Source organism: Dasypus novemcinctus, chromosome 2 (genome assembly GCF_030445035.2).
Source record: "Dasypus novemcinctus isolate mDasNov1 chromosome 2, mDasNov1.1.hap2, whole genome shotgun sequence".
NCBI lineage: Eukaryota > Metazoa > Chordata > Mammalia > Cingulata > Dasypodidae > Dasypus > Dasypus novemcinctus.
In genome coordinates this window covers 44050603-44073995 of record NC_080674.1, presented here as the reverse complement: position 1 = coordinate 44073995, position 23393 = coordinate 44050603, and the positions used below count along the sequence as shown (strand labels likewise).

At 38.0% G+C, this 23393-nt stretch overlaps 1 long non-coding RNA gene and 1 pseudogene across 2 annotated transcripts in view; one reads left to right on the top strand and one right to left on the bottom strand.

The window, feature by feature from the left end:
- Positions 1-6157: 6157 nt before the first annotated feature.
- Positions 6158-6253, bottom strand: LOC111766189 (small nucleolar RNA U13; annotated as a pseudogene).
- Positions 6254-7069: 816 nt separating this feature from the next.
- LOC131280601 (uncharacterized) overlaps positions 7070-23393 on the top strand; it is a 33835-nt gene continuing 17511 nt past the window's right edge. Inside the window, exons 1-3 of one of the 2 annotated variants that reach the window (XR_009188254.2) lie at positions 7070-7191; positions 18638-18828; positions 19591-19637. This is a non-coding gene — a long non-coding RNA (uncharacterized lncRNA). Of the gene's footprint in view, positions 7192-18637; positions 18829-19590; positions 19638-23393 lie in introns of those variants that run through there. The other variant, XR_009188253.2, reaches the window with a different exon arrangement.

Genomic DNA, 23393 nt, shown 5'->3' with positions numbered 1-23393 from the left:
AAATACATAGATCACAAAAAAATGTTACATTAAAAAATATAAGAGGTTCCCATATACCCCGCACCCCACCCCACCCCACTCCTCCCACATCGACAACCTCTTTCATCATTGTGGCATATTCATTGTATTTGGTGAATACATTTTGGAGCTCTGCTGTACCGCATGGAAAATAGTTACATTGTAGTTTACACTTTCCCCCATTCCATTCAGTGGGTTTTGGCAGGATATATAATGTCCAGCATCTGTCCCTGCAATATCATTTAGGACAACTCCAAGCCCCAAAAATGCATAATTAGGGGAGTTATGGGTGTGCAGAATAATCATGCATAAAACACAGGATTCCCATATACCACCCTATTATTAATACCTTGCTTTGGTGTGACAGAAGAAATATTTTAATCTAGCCTTGTCTGATCCCCAAACCTGAACCCCATACTTCTTTATTTCTCAGCCCAAATTGGAAGGCCAACAATATGACTCTTTTTTTTAAGGTACCAGGGGCTGGGGATTGAACCCAGGACCTTGTACTTGGGAAGCCGGCACTCAACCACTGAGCCTCATCAGCTCCCCTGCATTGGTTTATTTGTTTGTTTTGCTTGTTGTTTGTTTTCATTTTTTCTAGGAGGCACTGGGAACTGAACGCTAGACCTCCCATGTGGGAAGCAGACGCTCAACTGCTTGAGCCACATCCACTCCCCATATGGCTCTTAGTCCCTTTTTTCTCCTTCAGTATTATTGGCTTTGGAATTAAAAAATCTGTATTCAAGGCCATAGTATTTAATATTGACTATGTAAACACAGTGTAGTTGCTGCAGAGCAAAATTAAGGAATTTTACCCCAGGCATGGAATTCTCCTGGTTCTTTCTCAGTAGAAATTAAAGTTATATATTTTGAATGCAAGTCTGAAGGCCACAGACTGTAGTTTTTACAAAGGAAGTCTAATTTTTCAGGGGAGAGAGACAAAAGCAAGGCAGACATTTCCCCTCCTTTGGGTGGTGAGTTGGTGGATATGATATAAACATAAAGAAGGGAGTAGAAAGGGTTTGACAGAAGTCCAATAATCAGAGTTGGATGTCTTGGTTTACTGGGCTATGACAAGTACTGCATAATAGGTTAGCTTAAGCAGTGTTTTTTTTTTTTTTTTTTTTTTTAAAAGATCTTTTTTTTTTTTTTTTTTTTTTTTTTTTTAATTTTTTTATTTAATTCCCCTCCCCTCCCCCGGTTGTCTGTTTTCTGTGTCTTTTTGCTGCGTCTTGTTTCTTTGTCCGCTTCTGTTGTCGTCAGCGGCACGGGAAGTGTGGGCGTCGCCATTCCTGGGCAGGCTGCTCCCTCCTTCGCGCTGGGCGGCTCTCCTTATGGGTGCACTCCTTGCGCGTGGGGCTCCCCTACGCGGGGGACACCCTACGTGGCGCGGCACTCCTTGCGCGCATCAGCACTGCGCATGGGCCAGCTCCACACGGGTCAAGGAGGCCCGGGGCTTGAACCGTGGACCTCCCATATGGTAGACGGACGCCCTAACCACTGGGCCAAAGTCCGTTTCCCGGCAGTGTTTTTTTTTTTATTGGCTCATGAAATTGAGGCAAGATGAAGTCCAAAGTCAAGATATCAACATGATTTGCTTTCTCTCAGAGTCTGTACATTTGGGTGCTGGCTGCCAGTAATCCTTGGGATTCCTTGGCTTGTACAACTGCCCACCATCAAATAGTGATGTCCTTTCCTTTCTGGCTCCTGTGACCTCTTCTGGATTAAAACCTCAAGTAATCTGGATCAAGGCCCACTCTTATTCAGTTGGGCCACACCTTAACTAAAAGTAACAGCCTCAGGATGTCGCATTTACAATGGAATTTGGATTAATATTAAGAACATGTATAAACTGGGGTACAAAATTCAATCTACCACAGTGGATGAATATTTTGCACAGTGGCAGAGGATCAAGTTGAAAACCTTTACTGGAGTAATATGGCAATGGGAAAAGAATGTATAATGAGAAAAAAGGATTTGGGAATTGATGTTGTCATGAATGCTTTAGAGGGGGGATATGATATGAAGAAGACATTTGTCATCATAAACCAAAAGAAGGGGTAGTGACTCTTTTCTTCTTTTTGTCTCTGTCCAGAACTGTTTCAGGGCAACTTCACCTCTTGGGCCCTAAACACCTACATGTTTTTCCCCCTAGCATATCCAGCATTACAGTCCTAACTTCCCTTTCACTTCTTTTCTCTCTATCATTGAAGCAGCGAAGCAGTAGGAGGTTACACATGACAAACCATCAGTACATCACATTCAAAGCAAGAAGATATAAAATCTTGTGTGTGTGTGTGTGTGTGTGTGTGTGTGTGTGCGCAAGATAGTGAATGATATTATGCCCTAGAATAAGTTTCTGGTTTCTGATTTTGAGATGACTCTAAGGAAAATCGAGGCACACTTATTTGGGAGAGACTGAAGTACAATCTTCCTGGCAGCAGGGGGTGGATGTAATGACCTTGGTGAGGGTGTATTTGGGAGGGGGCTTTTCTAGTCAAAAATGGAAAGAAACAAGTTTTTGTATCAGACATATGTTGAGGAAAGAAACTGCCCTCTGAAAGACATAAGACCTGAGCTTGTCCAAATCCTGTAGCTCATGGAGTTCCTTTACTTGTGCTCATTTTAGGCACAACTGGGACACTGCTCTGATGTAATTGCTGGTGCCCTAGCCAATGCCTGGCATCTCAGGGTAGCATGAGTGTTCAAGCAACTAACCAATGAACTTTATCATCTATACAACTTCAACATTGTATTTGGTGCCACGATACCTCTTTGCTCTCAATCACTCTTCATATATAGCCAAATATGCCACCCAAAGAGGCATGTGCTTGAATCCCTGCCCCTGTCCTATCAACAAACACATCCCTGCATGTATCTTCAGACATAATTCTCTCCTCTGGGCCCAGAACACAGAGAAGCATCATGTCTTCATTCTTCAATGAGCAAGATGCATTTGTCTAGTTGTATTCACTGTGTTTTTATTAACCAATCACACATCCATGCAATTATCAGGTTGTGCTGGCCTCTGAATGTTCAGGGTGAACCAAACAGTTCCTGCCTTCATCAAGCTTACTGTCTAATAAGGGAAACCTTGCTGTCCAGAACAGGAAACTTATATTAATTTATTAGTAGGTAGACACAAATGTACACTTATAATCTGTGATCAGTGCTATGAAAGGAACAGGACAGAACATTTATATCTGAGATCAGGAGTGGCCATTCTGAAGAAGTGGTATGTTCTACAGAGGGCATCGTTTGCTTCCCTCAAAAGTGAGTCCCTTGTTAACAACAAGAACAGGTTACCTTCCACTGCTTGTACAGGAAGCCAGAAGTGTAGCCTGATGCAGTGGTCTTGTTCACTCTCTTTATGCCTTAGAGAAGACACGTTGAGATGCTACAGGCCAAGCACTGGAGAGAAGGAGGTTTCTGAGACCTCCTAGAATGGATGTTGAAACTAGGAACTGGGTAAACCTGGGTGAGGAGAAATGAAATAAAGCAAAATATCAAAATTTGAAAAGAGGAGTCTACGATTTGATAGACTGGGTCATGTGATGCTTAGTGAACTCCTCTAGCAGATGTTCCAAGCTCTTAATTGGGGGAGGATGAAATAAAATAGGATTGTTTTCTAAGGATAATACCAAGTTCACCATCTGATGAAATTCAATCAAGAATTAGCCTCAGGCCTGGCTGACTCCTTGTCTTCCCGATTAACAGGTATTACTCTTAAAGGGAACCCAAGTTATGGGTTAAAACTACTGTAGTTTAAGAAGATCTGACTGTGTGAAAGACTGAGGAAGATCAGTTCCTTCTAAGTAAGTTAGTTTGGTGGGCTATTTGTTTTATAGGAAAACTATTGTATCTTTTAAAAAAATAGCTACAGTATTTGATCTAATAAGAAATGGGATTTGATTGGTCATACAAACAGCAATTTGTTAATATAAAGCTTTCTGAGGCCAAATTATTTTGAGTATAGATCTTCCTAAAAAATAATTGATTATATTAAAAGAGCTATTAACATTTGCCTAAAGCAGATCTGCAGAGAGGAAGATTCATTTGTTTAATCCTAAGAAGAAATGCAACTACATTTAGAAGATGCCTAATTTGGTGGCTGAGAAGTCAAATATGGATTTTTTTTCTTATTCCTGAGTAAATGTAAAATTGTCGGTTGCTAAGGAATAAAAATCTTGTAAGAGGTTGGTAGCTGAAATAACAGCATACATTTCAAAAACCGTCTTGTCTTCATCTCTGATCATATGCTGTCCCTACTGTAGGGGTTTAAAAAAATATGTTGGCAATACATTGTCTAAAATAGTGTATGCTTTGATACTTTACCTGCTTAATTTGATCTTTGATAGCAATCAGTTCTTACATAAGTATTCTCCCTATGGATTGAAACACTTTCTTGTAGCCAAACAAACCATAAAAAGAAAAAACTGGTATTTAATTTAATTTTCTTTTTCTTGGCATGTATCTCATTTTGATTTATCTTGTTTCTCAAACTGAGCATTTTAAAAAATGTCCCTAAAAGAATAGAAATAAAATATACTTTCCTCTTGATAAGGAGATACGCTAGATGAAGTTCTACCTGGTTCACATTATATTGGAGAACTTTTTTAAGGACTTCTCTAGGCTTTACGTGTTGCACAGTCACTGTAATTTCAAGGTGTGGCACTGGAAATACCCATTTTATGTAGTGTCCATAAATCCTAGATTGTCAGAGAAAGTTCAAGGGTCTCTCTTCTTGGCCTAGATGACAGACCATTCAGTTTTTAACCCCAAATTAAATCTTTCAGCTCTTGTCAAAGATTGGTCTTAAAAAGAGGAAAGATTAAAAAATGTTATATATGTGTATTTTTAAATTTAGTGATTTCTACCTTTTAAAAGGTTCTCTCTTGGTGTTTTTTTAAACGGTTGGGTTACTTCCTTAAGACTTATTTTTGCATTTGACTTTTCCCCCTGTGTTTTTCTGAGATGAGATTTGTGCAAGAGAGTAGAGGATCTGTCCATTGTTTGACAGATTTGCGCAAAAACACAGTCATTTTTAGAGAAGGACACCTGATATTTTTGTAGCTTTATGAAAACAGCACTTATCAGAAAGCATTAGGTTCCATCCAGATAATCTCTATGGTTGTATGGAGGTTGGTGGAGCACAGGTTTGTTTTTAGGAGCTTGGGGAATCAGAGGAGGTGTCAACCCTATGAGCCCTCAGCTAATGTGTCAGTTGTAGTGGTATTTTAAACTTAGGGCAGATGCTAACATCTCAGGTTCCCCTTCTATCTATAGTCATGATAAAAGTCTTTCCTGAATTCAAATTAAGGGTCACTATTGGGAGGTTCTCTCTTTTAACAACTCCTCCTCTGAAGAAACCGCAGTGCAAAAATCATGACCCCACCCATCCTCCCTAGAAGAGCAGTCACCTACTGAGCCCTGAATCAACAAACCCAGGGAACTAGGCAACCAGGAGTCTACACTCCTGCCTCAAACGATTTGCAGGACTAACCCAAGCAAAGCTGCACTCCTCCTTTCTTTTCCCTCTCCCTTTTTCTTTCCCATTTTCCTCCCCTTTTCTCACTCTTTATCAACAACCTCAATAACTAAGATTTATTAAGCATTTACCAGGTACCAGGAAAGGTGCAAAAATGTTTTTAGTGAATTATTTTTCCTGTTCTCCTGTTATGCAAATGAGGGCAGGGATCCTTAGGGAAGTTAAATAATTTGTCCAAGGTCACAGAGCTGGTAAGTGCTGTGGCGAGGAGTCTGTGATAATGACCACTGAATGATAAGGTCACTTTCCCTTTCTCCAGCCCTCTTAAGGCAGCCCAATCTTAAACACTGTATCCTGTTTCTTAAAAAACAAAAGGACTAAAGCAATCAGATTTCAGTGAAGTAATACAAATAAAACTCTGAATAATAATGATATATTCAGTTTAGCCACCCATTGCCTACCCCTGGAAGCAGGTGTCAGAAGCAGGAAGCAGAAAATGCTTCACAATATTTCTGATTTGGTCTTACAGTCACTTATTTTTAACTTTCTACCATATGTGGTTGTAGGCTTTCACTTTCGCAACTGCCCAGGGGATCGGTCTTATATTTGAGGATGTTTAGATGATTGAATAGTTCCTTTTTTTTTTCACTTCAGATGGGATGTGCCATAACAAGGCTGGAGGGAGGCACACCTCACACTAGTGCGTGAACACCCATTCATCATGCTTATGAACCACAAAAGGATCTGAATAGCTCCTTTTCAAACTCTGGTTTATTTGGTTCACAAACACATGACCCAAATCAACTTTCCTACTTCGGTTGAGCCTATGCATGAAGATAAAGTGGAGCACTGTGTCAATAACATGAAAAAACACTGAACAAGGGCAAGCTCTGTGCCAGGGATTGTACTAAGCACTTTATATTGTATTTATTTTAGTTAAGCCTATGGTAAACCTGCAAGGCAAATAGCATGATTGCCCCATTTTACAGAGGAATGGACTGAGCCTTAGAAAGAGGTCCTTTAATTTGTCAATGGGAGAAGAAGGAAGATCAAGGGAGTGATTCCTTAAATATCCAGTTAGAGAGGGAGAATATTTTCATAGGTTGCTAAGTGGGAAATCAGGCCTCAGCCATCATTAGCTATGTGATTTTGGACAAATTAACTTTTGGAAGCTCACCTTTCTTCATGCTATTTTTTCTTCTTGGGTCTATCTAACTTCCCAGCTCTGTCAGCAGATGTGATTGCCATGATCACCCGCTAAGACTCTGCTCTCTTTCATCACTAAACGGCTTACACATGCTTAGTCATGGCTTCACGGCCAACAGAGAGTCATGCACATACTAGGAGGCTTCTTCAAGCCTGTTGCTCTACCAGGATGTAAAACCATCTGCATTTATTTTGGTGTGTTTCTTTTATAGCAGTCAAGTGGGAATGGGGACAGGCAGAGAAGGATTAGCACTAACTCAAGGGTGACAAATACTGAGGATGCATCAACTTTCCCTCTTCGTCTTTCTCTACCCATTCCAGATATTACTAATCAATGACATCACTACTTTCTTTGGAGGCCCACCCCCAATCTATTAGTGATGGCACAAGAAATGAAACTTCTTTGCTGTGATTATCGAGTGTATGATGTTCACCCAATTGATTCTGAGACCCTAGTAGGTGAGGCTTTTCTGAAGGTATGTGTGTGAGTTCCTCTTTGCCTGGGCAGTTGTGGGAGGGCTGTGAAGATCTTTAATAAGGGTTTTCCCAAGCTTTGTGCCAAAAGAATATGAAAGTGGTATAGCAGGAAACAAACCATCATCTTCAATATGGGATTTGGAAAGAGACTGAAAAAGAGAGGGTCCTACAAGACATACTCAGTTAGAAAAAGATGCTTCAAGAGTTTCTGGAATGTAATCTAACAGTATAATAAATATCCTTATGCAAAGTTTCTGCCATTTGCCTTTTGGGAAGTACCAGGACACATGCTGAGGAAGTCAGGAACTGATTATACTTGGGTCAAACTGTGACATTTACTCTGAAAGTTTTCTGTTGTTATGAAATAGCTAAATCTGCCAACACCTCAAATAGAATTTAGGGAGCCAAATAGTAAATGATTGAGAAAGGGTGAATTGTGGTCACTAACGCCTAATTTTACTCCCTAGATACTTTATGTTGTACACAAAAAAATGAATATTTGAAAAATTGAATCATTTAAAACCTATGGCATGGAAGTTTGCTACATAATGGAGACTTCTGGAGAATATTTTCCAAAAGGAGCAAACATTTACTAATTATGTCTATATTAGCCTTTGTTTTTGATGGATGTGTATTTTAATACTTCTCATTTGCATGAAGTGTAATACACATTTTATATTAATACACATTGAAATCTTGTTTATCTCCCATACCAAAGAATAAAATACTTTTTAATTTTCCCGTTAAAACATATAATTTTCTCAGTAAACAATTAACTCTAGAACCAGAGAGAGGACAAAACTCAAATTTTACTCTCAGTGTATACCTGCCTTAAATATTTCAGAAGAATTGCGCTTATTCTGCTGCTGTGTTAGGTCTTAAATGTTGGCACCCACAAGAGCTGAATTATTTCCCTAAATGTTTTCCTGATCTCTAGGGATTTGTAAGGAACGGTAAAAGGACATGTCCTTCTAAATAATAAATATCTGTGAATTATAGACTAAAAAGCATTCTTTCTAATAAAAATTTATTCTTTAATTTGAAAAGTTTCGTGGGGCCCAGAGGAAGAAGATGTTGAAACTTTTGGTGTAGGAAAAAAAGAGTATTTATGAGTATCATACTCAAGATGGTCTGTGAATTGGTGTGTGGTTGAATGAAGGAACACCTTGTTCTTGACACATCAGCCTTCTTCCTTGTTAATGCAACACTTTTGCTAACATTAATACTGAAGAAAGAATATTATTGCACATTCTTTGCCTTGAAGTTTGGTTCTTAATTTCATTTGAAAATGCAATAGAAATAAATATTCATAAACTTTGGCTTTAAAGCATTAGTGTAGAAACTATGGGATGTTTTCCCTACAATAAAACAAATACTTAAAAGATAAAAATGCCTGTATCCTTTTCAGTTCTTTTTATTGAAGGACTGGAGAAAGAGAAAGAGAGGGTGGAGAAGGAAGCAGGGAGAGAAGGATGAAGGAAAGGATGAATGGAGAGAAGGAGGAAGGGAAGGATGGATGGAAGGAGAGAAGGAAAGAAAGAGAAAAAAGAAAGAGAAAGGAAGCACAATGTCAAGTAGTAGTTGAGATGATGAGTAGCTATGTTTTTGTACTGATTACTCCAACCTCCTAAATTCCAACCATATGATTGATATACCATAATTTATAAGCAATTTTGTATCCTTTTAAAACTTATAATTATGAAATCAGCATCTCCTGCCCCGCCCCCTCCACCCCACCATGGCTCCCTCGTCTGTTTGCTCGTTGTTTTTGCTCCTTGTCTGCTTGTTTCTTCTTTTTTAGGAAGTACTAGGAACTGAACTCGGGACCTCCCATGTGGGAGGAGGGTGCCCAACAGCTTGAGCCACATCCACTCCCTGCTCATTTTGTTTTTGTTTGCTGTCTGCTTGTTGTCTTGCTCATTGTCTATTGGTTGTTGTTTTTGCTTGTTGTCTGCTCATCTTTGCTCGGTATCTGCTCATTGTCTGTCATCTTCAGGTGGCATCAGGAACCAAACCTGGGGCTTCCTATGTGGGAGGCAGGTGGCCAATTGCCTGAGCCACATCTATTACCCCATTTTTCTTGTTAATAAACTTTTAAGCATTATTTCTTCTGGATTGCATTCCTAAAATTATATATTATGAAATATTACCCATATAAACTTATCAATATATAAAATATATGTGCATAATTTAAATAATGATAATAATAGGAATACCCATGTATGCAGAACTTAGCTTAAATAGAAGATTACTAGCAGTTTGTGAATCCCTTGTGCCCTTCTGCAGTTGCATTTTAAATTTTGTATCAATCATTTCCTTGCTTTTCTTTTTAATTTTACCACCAGTTCATATATCCCTGAGGAAGAAAGATTTATTTCCGCCAGATCCATAATTTAAACTGCCCCTTCAGATAATTTTGTCTCTTCTTGGATGATTTGGAAGAATGTATGTATATATGTATATGTATATGGTTTGTTTTACCTAATGTAATTTACTTAATAATTTCCTTATTATTATCAGTTAGATGGGTTTACATTTTTTTTGATGCTAAAAGGAAAAATACAACAAATATCTTGGGACTAGAACTTTTCCTATATTGAAGATTCTTTCATTGGAGCAATTCTGAGAAGTAAAATTGCTAGGTCAATAGGTATGGCTGTTTTAAAAGCTTTGGACAAATACTGATTGTCAAATTGCTTTCCAAAAGGCTTTTATCAGTTTATATTTTTGAAAAGCCACGAAAATGTCCATTTCAGTTTGTCACCAACACTGAAGGTTATTAACTTGAAAGGCAGGAGATATCATGTTAAAGTTTTAATATAGCTTCTTATGAAGTTGAATTTTTTAAAAGAACATTTAAAAATGACAAGGATACTCTATATACAGAAGTGTTCACACATCACAAGTGTTTGACTTGATGAATTCTCACAAGGGTAAATACCTTTGTAACTAATACCTAGATTAAAAAATAGAACTTCATCTGCACTCCAGAAGCTGTCCTTGGCCTTCCAGTTTAAGACCATTTTCAATTTTATGTTAAAATCTCTGAAGAAATACAATTAACTTTATTTGGTCAATTTAATTTTGACAGCTAGCAACAAGTTTTCTTATTATGCTTAAGGCTGTTACTCTCCTCACAAAGTCAGCTAGTGAATTTATAAACCAGGCCGAAAATCTTTCAGAATAATTTGATGTTATTTGACTATCAACTCAGACAAGGGTCCCAGGTAAGACCCGTGAATCATGGCTAGTATTTTAATAAGCACCTTTAATAAGCACTTGGAAGGATACTGCTCCAGAGGACAAATGACTCTTCTCAAAGAAAGGCATTTTGAAAAAGTTAGTTATTGAAGCAGTTACCTAAGAAAACCCTTCCACATTGCATGACCTCAGTTTTAGAAATATGCAATCAAAGAAGTATACACTTTCCTCCTTTATTCCTTTCTAGGTTTTCCTACTTAGACCTAGGCACATGATATTTAACATAGGGGTGGTATAGTTTGTAGAACTAGAACAGGAAATATCTAGTTCAAAACACACCCCTTGATTGCATCATCTTTGAAACTGACCTGGTATAAATGTCCTAGCTTTTCAAAGGATTGCCCTTAGCTTATTTATCTTGGCAATCTTAGAGTTATGCTATCTGTATCGTTGTGGTAGCCAGGTAAAACACCATAACTTAAGATTTTACATTTCTATAAAGTAGAAATAAAATGGAAACAAAGACAACTGCTTCCGTCCTCTCCAAAGAGAATTCTATTTAACCTGAGTTCACCTCTTTGGTGCTGCAGCTATGCAACTGGGTCATATTAAAGGGGTTAGTGCAAATTCTTAGCTAGGAGGAAAGTTCAAAAACACATCCCTCTGTTTCCTTTCTTTTGACATTGGGTAACACTAAGGTTCATATGATTTTGGAGAGTCATTTTAGAAAAAGCTAATTATTACTAAGCAGTTGAACATAAAGTAATAACTTACAGAAATTTTTTTTATGGGGTCTGGCTTTAGCTTTCAATGATTTTTAATTAGAAATTTTACTTTTTCTGTTAGCCTTGAAAGATTAAAGTCTTACTGATTCTACTTGAATCCATTTCTCCATCTCTACCATCACCCTGATCTAGTTCACTTTCTTCTGGCTCCTGGTCTATAGGCAAAGATTCCTAACTATTTTTCCTTCTATTCTTGGTCCCCTCTAATAAATCTTACATATGGCTCTCAGAGTGATCTTTTTCATAAAATAAATTAAATCATGTCATTCTTCTGGTTAAAATCCTTCAAAAGCTTCCCATTTTTCAGCTAAAAAGTACTCAAATTCCACAAATTCCTGCTTGATCCGCCTCTGGCCTATCATTCCAACCTCAATGCAATCCCGCCTGCCTCTTGCTCATTATGCTCAAATTACAGTGGTCCAGCTTTGGTTTCTTGGACTCATTCAAACCCTTCCCTATTTCAGGGCCATTGTAAAATCTCTTCTTCTGCTTGGAAGTTTCTTTCCACAATATTTACCTGGCCAAATTGTGTCCCTCTTTTAGACCTATGCTCAAATGTTGTATCTTTAGAGAGGTCCTCCAAATTTACAGTATGTCTCTCTTGCTTTTTCTTCTTCATGCATATTATTTTCTTTCAGCACGTGACAATCCGTAAACATAGATTTATGAGTTTGTTCATTTAATGCCTGCCTTTCACACTGGTCTATTTTGAGAGAAAAGGTTATAGCCACTTTGTTCATCATTCTTTCCCCAATGCCTAGCATAGCACTTGGTACTGAGTGAATCAAAATAAAGGTTTGTAATGACCCAATGTATTAGTTACACTGCTGTGCAACAAATTAATGCAAAACTTAGATATTTACTTAAAACATTTGCTTAAAACAACAACAATTTTTGTCTCATGGTTTTGGTGGGTCAAGAAATTGGGAATGGCTTCTCTGGTTGGTTCTAGTTCAGGATCTCTCATCAAGGTGCAGTCAAGATGTTAGCCAGAGCTGCATTCATATGAGGACTTAGATAAACTGGACTTTCTGTTTCTAAGATGGCTCACTCACACAGCTGCTGGCAGGAGGCCTCACTTCTGAGCCACAAGGGCCATTCCATAGGGCTGCTCGAGTGTCTTCATGACATGGCAGCTGGCTTCCCCCAGAGCAGGTGATCCATGGAAGAGAGAGCAAGGAGGACAATGCCATTTATCCCCTAATTTTGAATATCACATATTGTCACTTTAACTACATCCTGTTTGTTAGAAGTAAGTCACCAAGTACAGGGCACACTTAAATGGAGATAAAATAGTCTCCATATTTTGAAGTAAGAAAAATCAAACAATTAGTGGACATATTCTAAAGCCATCATAATTTTTTTCTCTGCCTCCTAAATTATTTACATTGCCCATACATGCAAAATATGCTAAACTCATTCCATTACCTTCCTCTCATGCACAAGTCTTGTCGCTTTACATTATCAGCTCAAAATTCAGTGTGTAGTCATCAAAGCCAGGTCTAATTATGGATGAGACTTAAGTACAGCTCTTTTAGTATTGTTCCTCTCAACCTAAAGACTAAGGAACTGAATGTCAAATACCATGCAATGGGTTGGCTTAAATGATGGAAGTTTAGCTTACAGTTTTGAGGCTAACAGAAAGTCCAAATTAAGGCATCATCAAGGCAATGCTTTTTTCCTGAACTTTGGCATTCTGGGGCTGGCTGCTGGAGATCCTTGGTCCTTGGCTCCTCTGTCACATGGCAATGAACATGGCAACCTCTCCTGTCCTCTCTGTTCTCTTCTGGATTCCCTTGACCATGGCTTCATGTTTCCCATGGCTTTTCTACCTCTGTGTCTGAATTTCAATCTGCTTATAAAGGACTCCAGTAATAGGATCAAGACCCTGATTAGGGTGGGTCACACCTTAACTGAAGTAATCTCATCAAAATGCCCTACTCACAATGGGTTCACATTCACAGGGTTGGGTTAAGTTTAAGGACATATTTTTCTGGGGTAATACAGCTCTAGACCACCACACTAGTTATCTTACCCCCAACCCCCCTCAACACACACACACCCAACCTATAATAGAGGGATGGGCCTAGCATAACCACTGTCAACACTTATGTTCAGAAAGGGAGAAAATGGGAGATATACAGGAGTCACTGGTTCACAGTGATTCTGAAATCCAGCTGTGCACATCTGGCAGTTCTTGATTAGGAATAAAAGCCTGGGAATAATTCTCCCACACTCTGGCTCCATGCTCTGCTCATGTTTCTGTACTCGGGACCATTCTCTCTTTTTCATGAAAGGTAGCATGTGTTTACAACTGAGAGTTTCTCAGTCTATTTCCTGCTTGTAGAAGTTTGGGGTTCCAAAGGTCTCTTTTCGTTTTGGACTTTCTCTCCCTTTCAGTCCAAGCACATGATGTTTCTGCCAATGAGATATATGTAAAAATAGAAGTATTTTTAAGGCACAGAACCTATATGAAGCAAGAGATTAATTCTTCTGTTGGAAAAGGAGAAGATTTGAGAAAACTCCAATGTGGTGATGAGGTGATATCTAAGTGACATTTTAAAGAATTAATAGAAATCTAGCAAGAAGACTGTGTAGAAAAGAGCAGTTTAGGTGGAAGGAAACAGCATGTACATAAGTAGAAAGAACGTAAAGAGTAACATAAATAGAAGACATATTTTCAGGGAGTCACAGGAGATGAGGGCAGTAGGATTGACAGAGGGCTACCTAACAAAAGATGTGATATTGGAATACCAAGACTTTTGGATTTTATCCTATAACTCAATATTTTTCAAAATGTAGTCTACCAACCTCCCGTGTTTGGGTACTTAGTAAAACTGCAGCTTTCTAGGCTCTATTCTAGGTTAACTAAATGAGAATCTCTGGAGGAAGGATTCAGACATCCATTGTTTTAAGATCAGCTGCCTTAGGCGAGGGGTATGTTTTAAGATCAGCTGCCTTAGGCGAGGGGTATTAACAGAGTTTCAGCAGGAGATGGGAATCACAGAAAGATTTTCACATTATATAAACTACTCTGGGTGTTGTGTGTAGGGTGGCAAGATGGACAGAAAGGGACATCAGCTTGGAAGCTTTTGCAATGGCCTGGGTAAGAGATATGAAGGTATAGGACCATGAAAAGAAAAAGAAAATTGAAGAGTTATGAAGATAATGAAGATAACATAAACAAAACACTTATGATACAATGTAGTGTTTATGTGTCTGTATATTATATAAATAAGTAAAATCTATAGTGCACAAATGTATAAAAGTTTGTAGGAACACAGTGGAGAGAAAATGTAACACCAGCAGCCAAGAAAACAAGAGGTGAGGGTGGTGGAGTGTGGGAGTGCTATTTGACCTAGAACTTGAAGCAAGAATAGGATAACACAAGATAAAGAAGGGAACTAGAAGACTTTCCATATAGCAAACAGGATGCATGAAGGAAAGTGAGAATCTGACATGCTTTGGAATAATACAAAATTGGGTGAGACTTGATCTTAGTTGCTTAAGGGAAAGTGATAGAACATAAGGCAAACAAAAATTAAGGTCTGACTAGAGAGTGGCTAACTGCTCCCCAAGCTGTTTCCTCCCTTTCTGGGCACACAGATTTCCTAGCCTCCCTTGAGTTAGGTGACGCTTTGTGTTTTGGGTTCTCACTTTTGCAGCGTGCATGCAAATGATTGGGTCAGTCTAGGCCTGGCATGAGACTCTCCCCAAGTGAATCTCCGTTTCTCTGACAGCTTGATGGGGAGTGTGTGATCTACTTTGTTTATAGGGGGATGTCACTGAGTATATAGTAAAGAGAAGTGTTGGGCATGGTGAGAGAGTCTTCCACAAGCATTCAAAGACTGTCACGTGAATGGGGGGGTTAGCTCTGCTTTGCTTACTACCAGGGTGAAAACCAAAAATTGTGTGCATAAGGGAAAATTACAGGGAAAACGAGTTTAACTTAATGTATAAGGAAGAGGTTTTCTGTTAATCAAAGCTGCTCCTATAGAACGCTGCCGTGAGTGTTCTCTCTGCAGATATATTCAGAGAGAGGTTTGCGGACTTTCCAATCATGTGATTGGTGGGATATCGAAATAGGTTACCATACCTTTAAGATGTTCTCCAATTTTGGAATTCTATGAACCAAAGTGGTTGCTTTACTGAATTATCATACACACAAACACACACACACACACTGCTAAGAGTGCAAAGTTTCTGCATGAAAATGCATTGAAGTAGGATGTGCATAGGACTTGAGACCAAATGGCCAACTCCACCAATCTCCACCAACACCAACCAATGGTATGATTTGGGACATTTCTGGACCTTGGTTTCCTCATTTGTAAAATGGGGACAATAATATAACCTACCTTGCAGGGCTGTGATGGGGATTAAATAAGTTAATATGTGTAAAGCACTCAGTAATGCATGACACACGGTAAACACCCAATAAATATTTTTGGTTGGTGTTATATTCTTTAAAAAAAAAGACGTGTCCTCTCTACCCTCCTTGAGGCATATAATTAACTTAATAATTACCTTATATATATATCGCCATGCACATTTTTGGCTTATCTAAGCACTGCCTTTGAATGCTCTTGTTTCACTTTATGTGCACAGCTAGAGTCACCCTTTTCGTGTAAGCAGGCTTGAATTTGCAAAAATTTTCAGCGGTCCTCAAAATTCGTATTAACTCCTCATCTGTTTATTAATACTACCTTCTATTTCCTCAGTGTCATTTCCAGCAATTTGTTAAGTAGGCTCATTATATCACATGATTATGAGAATGAGCTCAGAGGTTTTGGACACACATACACACACTCCCAATTCTCATGAAAAATAATCCTTAAATTATTATTATTTTTTAAAGAGACATAACTTAATTCTTTTAGTGCTTTTGCTTGCTTTCTGTGAGGTCTGTCCTGATTTCTTTTTAGTTCCTTGTAGTATGGCCTTTATTAATTTGCATGACTATATAATATTATCAGAGATCCTTAAAGGAATCAACTAGATTATAACACAGTAGTCTTTTGAGTCCTAGGAATATAGCTCTTGGTCATAAAAACAGTGATTAACATGGTATCTATTACTTCCTATATATTTTCTGCGATCTGGCTGGCTACATAAGCTTTAAGGAAAAAACTGAACTTGACCTTACATTGTTGGGAATCAGAAGTAAGGTTTATTAGCTTTGCTTTAATTAAACCAGTGCCATACAAAAGGAGCAAGCGTATCACTGTCCCTTTGTTACTCTTGGCAATTGTCCCATTTCTCCTTTATGATAAATTAACCCACCCTTTGGCCTCTGATTATCCACCAAGGAAACAGGCTATTGCTTTGTGGAGCAGAGGGGGAAGTATATTATCATTTAATTTTCAACTGTAAAGATTGGCATATTGTATCAGGGACAAATAAATCTGAACAGTCAGCTACCTAATGTTTAAGCAGTTCTGAGCTTCTTTATTAGGACTTTTTGGAAGGCTGTCTGCAAAGGCTGACATTCTGCTCTGGCTGGCAGATTCCCAGGTTATGGAGTCACGTCTAGGCCTCTGGCTCCAGAAACGAAGGAGGTATCTTCTCTCCCAGGAAGTTAGACATTTGCTAGAGCAGAGCTCACAGAGTTAGGAGGCAGCCTACAGACTATTGCAAATGTGTTGTGGAGAGAATTTTTCCATTTCAAGCAAGGGTGTTATATGCCAAAACCTAGAGTGGATATTTCTTGGGGTAAGGATTTGGTGGGTGCTGGGGGAGTAGGGAGACCTTCCAGTTTTTAGAAATATATACACCTATATTGTTTGATTTATTAAAATATTTGATATAAATTGCATTTTTAGTAAAAATGATCAAGACAAAAATACAGCACCTTTCAAATGCTTTTAGGCATTTTAGGTCAGAGACTCTGACCCTGAGACTGTATCTTTACTAAAATCAAAATATTGTCAGCATTTCTACCTGTGTTTCAGAAATGATTTTCTCACTGGACTATAGCTTTAGTTTTAAATTAGGCATGTAGAGAAGAGAAAAAGAAATACGACATGGAATGGAAGGCAGAAAATGAGATAAAAACCTATCAGACCACTTGATAGGTCTGCCTCCAAGTGAGAGAGAAAAGCAAAACTTTCCACAGGGGAAATTCTTGTAGAGCTTTTTAATTATTCTTACAGATTGCAGTAATAATGAGTTAGGGGTGAAAAGGACTATGAATTGTAATTTAGTGAAGCATAACAGATAATTGCTAACAGAATGTACAGAATAAAGAAAATTTGAACTGAAAATCAACTTGAGATGTGGGTAAATTTATATCACGCATTTAATGCATAAAGAACAATAAAAATGCATTTTTATGGTAGAGGGAAATTAGTTAAGAATGCTCAGATTTCTGATGTTGGTGTGGTTATTTTGAAATCTTGCTCCTATGATAGTCAAGAGACTTATCCTACTTCCTTTATCATAATTTTTAAAGGAAAAGCAGACAGGGAAAGAAAGTAAAAACATTAAACACACTGAAGCTTTAATAGAAGTTGTTATTCAGTAACAAGGGAAATATTTGCCAGGCATACAATTTAAAATCCTTTTGAAAGAACAATCAATGTGTTTCAATTTCAGTAAATATTTAGTAAAATGATTATTTGCTTATACCAAGATTTAAAAAGTGACAGTGTCACAATGGTAATTGAAAATACAAAACCTTCAGAATGTTCTAGCTTTGAGTTATTCCCAGAGTTTTTAAAATATTCTTTAGTCTTTGGATTGTTTCTAGAAGAAATTTTTCTTATACCTATCCTCACCCTACCAATTTGACATGCATTGCCTGAGTTGCTATATATTTTCTGTATTCAAATCTTGTCTCCACCAATAATCTGGAGAAGGGCCATGTCTTATTCATGGTTATTGTTCCTGAGCCTGGCACATATAGGTAGCTTATAAAATATATTATTTATCAAGGTCAAGTGGTATGGGAGTTTTCTCATAGTTTTGATTCTATTTTGTAAAGCTAAGATGAAATAAATAGAAGGATGATGAAAATTGTCAGATGATGGCATGATTGAGTCTTCTGCTTTTGGGTCAGTTGTCCAAATAATTATCTTAGACTCCCAAATACTTTAACCTGAAATGTTTAGAAAATGAGGGCTAAAAGGTTGCTTTAACTGCTTTTCTCAACTTACGTATGCTTTGCTCAACTGACAGCAAGAACATGAACTAGTTGGGTTTATAATCTGAGCCTCAACACTTACTAGCTGTGTGACACTGGGCAAATTACATCATCTACCTGTGCTTCAGTTTCTCATCTATAAAATGGGTTGCTTCAAAGATAAAATAAGTTCATCAATGTAAAACGTACAAGAGAGTTGGTGCATCATAAGTGCTATAAGTGTTTGAGTTTTTAGGTTTTTTATTGGTCCACTGAAATAGGTATAGACACTCCTCCCACTCCAGCCTCAGCTAATTTATCTGTCTTCTACATTTGCAGTGCTATTCAATCTAACAACAACAACAACAACAACAACAACAAAACAATTTCATGGATAAATGGCCTTCCACAGGCAAAGTTAAGTTTTGGCCTAGGAAATGAAGACTTACACTCCCAGACTGAATTTGAGAGTTCCTAGCTGAGCAACAATGATAACCTTCAGAAATTGCAGCTTCCTCAAATACTTTATGGTGAGTAATAGGTGTAATAAATTTTCAAAAGTAAGCCTCTTAAAAAGTGAAGTCTGGGTAGGGACTGATCTTAGTTCCTTAGAAAGGAATCTTATCAAGAAATCTGATTAGCACAGGATAAGATTTTCTCAGAACTCCACAGGTATGGGTTCAGTGCTGTGTGTTACTCAACAGGAAGTACCTAACTTGGACTTTGTAGGATATCACAGTACGGTCACTTGACAACTTTTCTAGGCTCCAGGAGGCAATGACCAGGGATTAAGAATTATATTCTCATATACAGGTCTATGGAAGCATAAAGAAGCTGTGTGCATGGGTTTTGATATATTGCAAGAAAAAGGCACAGTAGCCTGTGGAAGACTGCCTCCTTTAGTAACTAGGCTATCTTTGGTTACAATTGTCCTGAAGTTAACCACTGGAATTTTAGTAGAGGTCCTAACTCCACCTGCCTGTGAGATTTTGTGCTTGTCATCTAAACTCTTGGGACCTTATTTCCTTCAGGAGTAAGTGAGTAGATAGGACAAGGTGTTTAAACTTTCTTTCAACTCACGTGGTCTATAATTTTGTCATGTAAATGTAAGCATAATCAATAAAGTTATATTTGATTAACATCCTAACACTTTTTCATAAAAGCAAAATCAGTTTCAGCAATGATATAATTAATTCATATAGAAAACCTGTTCTATGCTTATAAAAAGAGAACTATAAATCAGCTGATTTGGACTTCTAATCCAATGGGTTATTTCGGCATTTGAATTTTAGGAGAAAGGAGCAAATCCAAAGAAAATTATTAAAAACCAAAAACCTGGGAAGTGGATGTGGCTCAAGTGATAAGGCCTCCACCTACCATGTAGGAAGACCCAGGTTTGATCCCTAGGGCCTCCTGGTGAGAAAGAAGAAAAGAAAGTGTGTCTTCATGGCGAACCAGTGCCACATGGTGAGCCAAGTGCCCCTGTGGTGAGCCAAGTGCCCACATGGTGAATTGAGTGCCTGCATGGTAAGCTGAGTGCCCGCGTGGTGAGCCAGTGCCTGTGTGGTGAGCCAGTGCCTGAGCAAGTGAGTCACACAGCAAGATGATGACGTAGCAAAAGAGAGATGAAGGGGAGAGTCAAGGTGCAGCGCATCAGAGACCAGGAACTGAGGTGGTTCAGCTGACAGGGAACCTCTCTTCACATCAGAGGTTCCCAGAATTGAACCAAGTGAATCCTAGAGGAGAAAAAGTGAGAAGAGAAGACAAAAAAGAGAAATAAATATAGAAGATCACACAGCAAATGGACACAGCACAAACAACAGGGGAGGGGGAGAAGGGGAAGGGGAATGGGGAAAATAAATAAAAAACAAATAAATAAATCTTTAAATAAAAAAACAAAACAAAAAACCCAAATACCCTCCCTGCCCCCTCGCCCCCAATCCATTTTAAGGGCCTAGTGCAATTCAGGTTTATCTCCTATAATTTTCACAATTTTACAATGCTAAAATAATAACTGGTGTTCATTAAAATGTGGCTAAAATATCAAAGGCAGATTAAAATTACTTTAACCAGGCTATACTTAGAAGTAAAATGTCCCAATATATTTTATATCTTTATTGATGTATTTTAGAAAGCTTTTTGATAATGGCTACAAATCAAATGGGTTTCCTGTAAAACTTTAATGAGAAAGTTCAATTTACCAGAATAGTTTGATGAAGCATATTTCATTGTACTTTCACTAATAATCTGTGTGCCTTTAGGAAAATCACTTCATCTCTCTAATTCTTTAATTTCCTCAGACAAACACAGGATATGAGAAGAGGCGATGTTTAAGATGCTTTTTCTTTCCTATAAATTCTATTTAAAATCAAGTCCTCCACTTCCTCTTTCTTCTATTTAAAAGATCTTACCAGTTAGTTTTATTCTAATTCTCCCAAAAGAACTCCCTCTGCCCCATGATATTCTCTGTATTGCTTTCATTACAGTGACTAGCAAAGAAGTGACTCTGTATTTTAGTCTCTGTAGATGCTTCCATCCTAGCAAAGGAAATGCTGACTGTCCCTCTCCTGTGCTGCTTGCAGAGATTATAACTGGTGTTTCATCATCCAGTAAGCTCCGGTCAGAGAATATATAAAGGTTAAATGATAAAATGTGCAGAAGACTGAAACCTGGGTTAGTTGCCTAATACACGGCTGAAATTTTCCATAAACTTAATTCATCAAATATCTAGCAAATATGTGACAAACTGGGTGTAATGAGTAGACCTTGGCTAATGAAATGTATTTGCTAATAAAGGAAGTGCTGATATATCTGAAATAGTCAAATATCTCTTAAATGTCAGTGTGTATGGAACTCACTGTAATTGCGTTAGAGGTGCCGGGTAGTGAGAGAGTTGGATTTGGAATAGTGAGCAGAGATTGATGGAGGAGATTTTACCTGCAGAGCATCTTCAAGAAGGAATAATATGTATGACTTTTAAATTCATTAAGCCGTTCAGCAGATATATGTTTACTGCTAGAATGCATTGAATTTTTCTAAGTGCTGGGAGTACAACAGTGAATAAAATGAGAAAAAATCTTTGCCTGAATAGAGCTTGTGCTCAAGAGCAGGGAGGTAATAAATTTTTAAAAACTGTAAAATATATAGTATATCAAATGGTGCCAAGGAGTAAGGAAAGAAAAGAATATTTAAATTAGTAAGATAGGCAAAGAGAGGGCTCTAAAGAGTGACATAATCAGATGGTATCAAGTTCAACCCTTTCATCTTATAAATGAGGAAGCTAAGACTCATGGGAGTTAAGTAACTTAGCTAAGGTCACCTGGTTCATTAGTAAAAAAGGAGTAGAACGCAGGCTTCCCATCTCATTGTTTAACGTGCTTTTCAGTATGCAGGAACCTCTTGGTCTGAGTCAAGTCACATGGTCAGAGAGAAGGAGCAGAGCTTGTGTGGAGCCCAGGGGAACCAGCACTTTGTGTTAGGGAGAGGTGGAAGATATGGGCAGTGGGAGAAGTTTGGATTTGCTGTGTGATAGGAGAGACTTGAATAAAATGATCTAAGAAAAATTTTGCAAATATTTACTTAAATAATTCATCAGATTAAAAAGTGTTTCTCTTGCATGATTGCCCTCTTCTCCCTTTCCATCCCTTCCTCCCGAATTTCCCTCAAAACAATTCCTTTGGCTAATGCTATTTACTATCCGGTAGAGCAGTACTGTTTCCTGAGACAATCAAAGATACCATGGGTTGTCTTGAGACTAGAAATAGGGCATTTTGAATAAATACAAATATCTTATTGTATCTCTACATTTAGAGATGAATATGATGGTGAAATAGACATTGAGTGAGAGATCAATTTAGACATTAGATTTGGATAAAATGAGCAAGTGGAATCAGATACAAATTGATAGATGCCGTTACTCATACATTTGTCATAATTGGGAGTTAAGTACTTAAGCTTCTCAGGACCCAATGCATAAATTATAAGCTGGATCATACATTTCCTTAAGTGCAGCTGTTATTGTTGCTGATTCACTTTCATTCCAAATTATCAACAATTAAAAATGGGAGATAGAGCAGTAAAAACCACCAACCAAACACACAAATGAAGTTTTTCTTGTAGATATAACGATGCTGTCACAATGATGCAGGTGCAGAAATGGCTTCATTTCTACTTTTCTTTGAGAAAGAATAGCACCAAGCAGGAAGAAAATATATGTATTAAAATACCCCAAGCTCCACAATCAGAAAATTACCAAATAGGGCAAATAAATCTTATGACTGTGGCTGCTGATAACCTATTAGATAGGGGTGCATACTTTGGCCTAAATCTAGAACACGTCTTATTTTGGGACATGACATATAGTTTGAAAAGCCTCTAGGAGCTTATGTTGGAAGGTAATATTTAGGGAATTGTGAATCTTTTCACCTGGGAGATCACAGAAGAGGTACATTCTAGACTTAGGTATGAATTCTGGGCCCTAAGCATACTTTTAGGAAAGTCAAAGCCTGTGACTCTCTGTAATTTCAAACAGATACTCAGGTTAATACAAAGTGTACTTAGAATTTTCTGCCTTATGGTTGATGATGTGGGAGTGGAGATGTTAGCTTCGCTACTCACATGTAGGTCATTGTTTATTGCAATTTTCACACCAAAAGACCCTGCATAACCCATACAAAATTAGTGTTACCCAGCAAGTGAGTCCCTCCCACCCATTCACTTTATTTTTCTCTAAACCATGAGAAAAATATCTTAAATGGAAGTCAGAAGAGGAGGCACCTTCATCCACAAAATGAGGAATATGTACAATAAGGTTTAGGTGCACGGGTCAGCAGGGAGCATGTACAGCAAATTTCAGACAGAAGGCAGATGGCTCTTATTTTGTCAATCTTCAAAGTATCTTCCTCTCCCCCCGCCCCAGTTATTCATGCCAAATCTTTATGTATGTGATAATTGAATATATATGAGTGGGGTGGGGAGGGGAGACTTAGAGACCTTATAAACCTTTTCGGGGATCTATATAATGTTACATAACTTTCTTGCTGGCTCATAGTAATGATCCTGAGTGGTCAAGAAATGATTTCAATCCATTTACTCT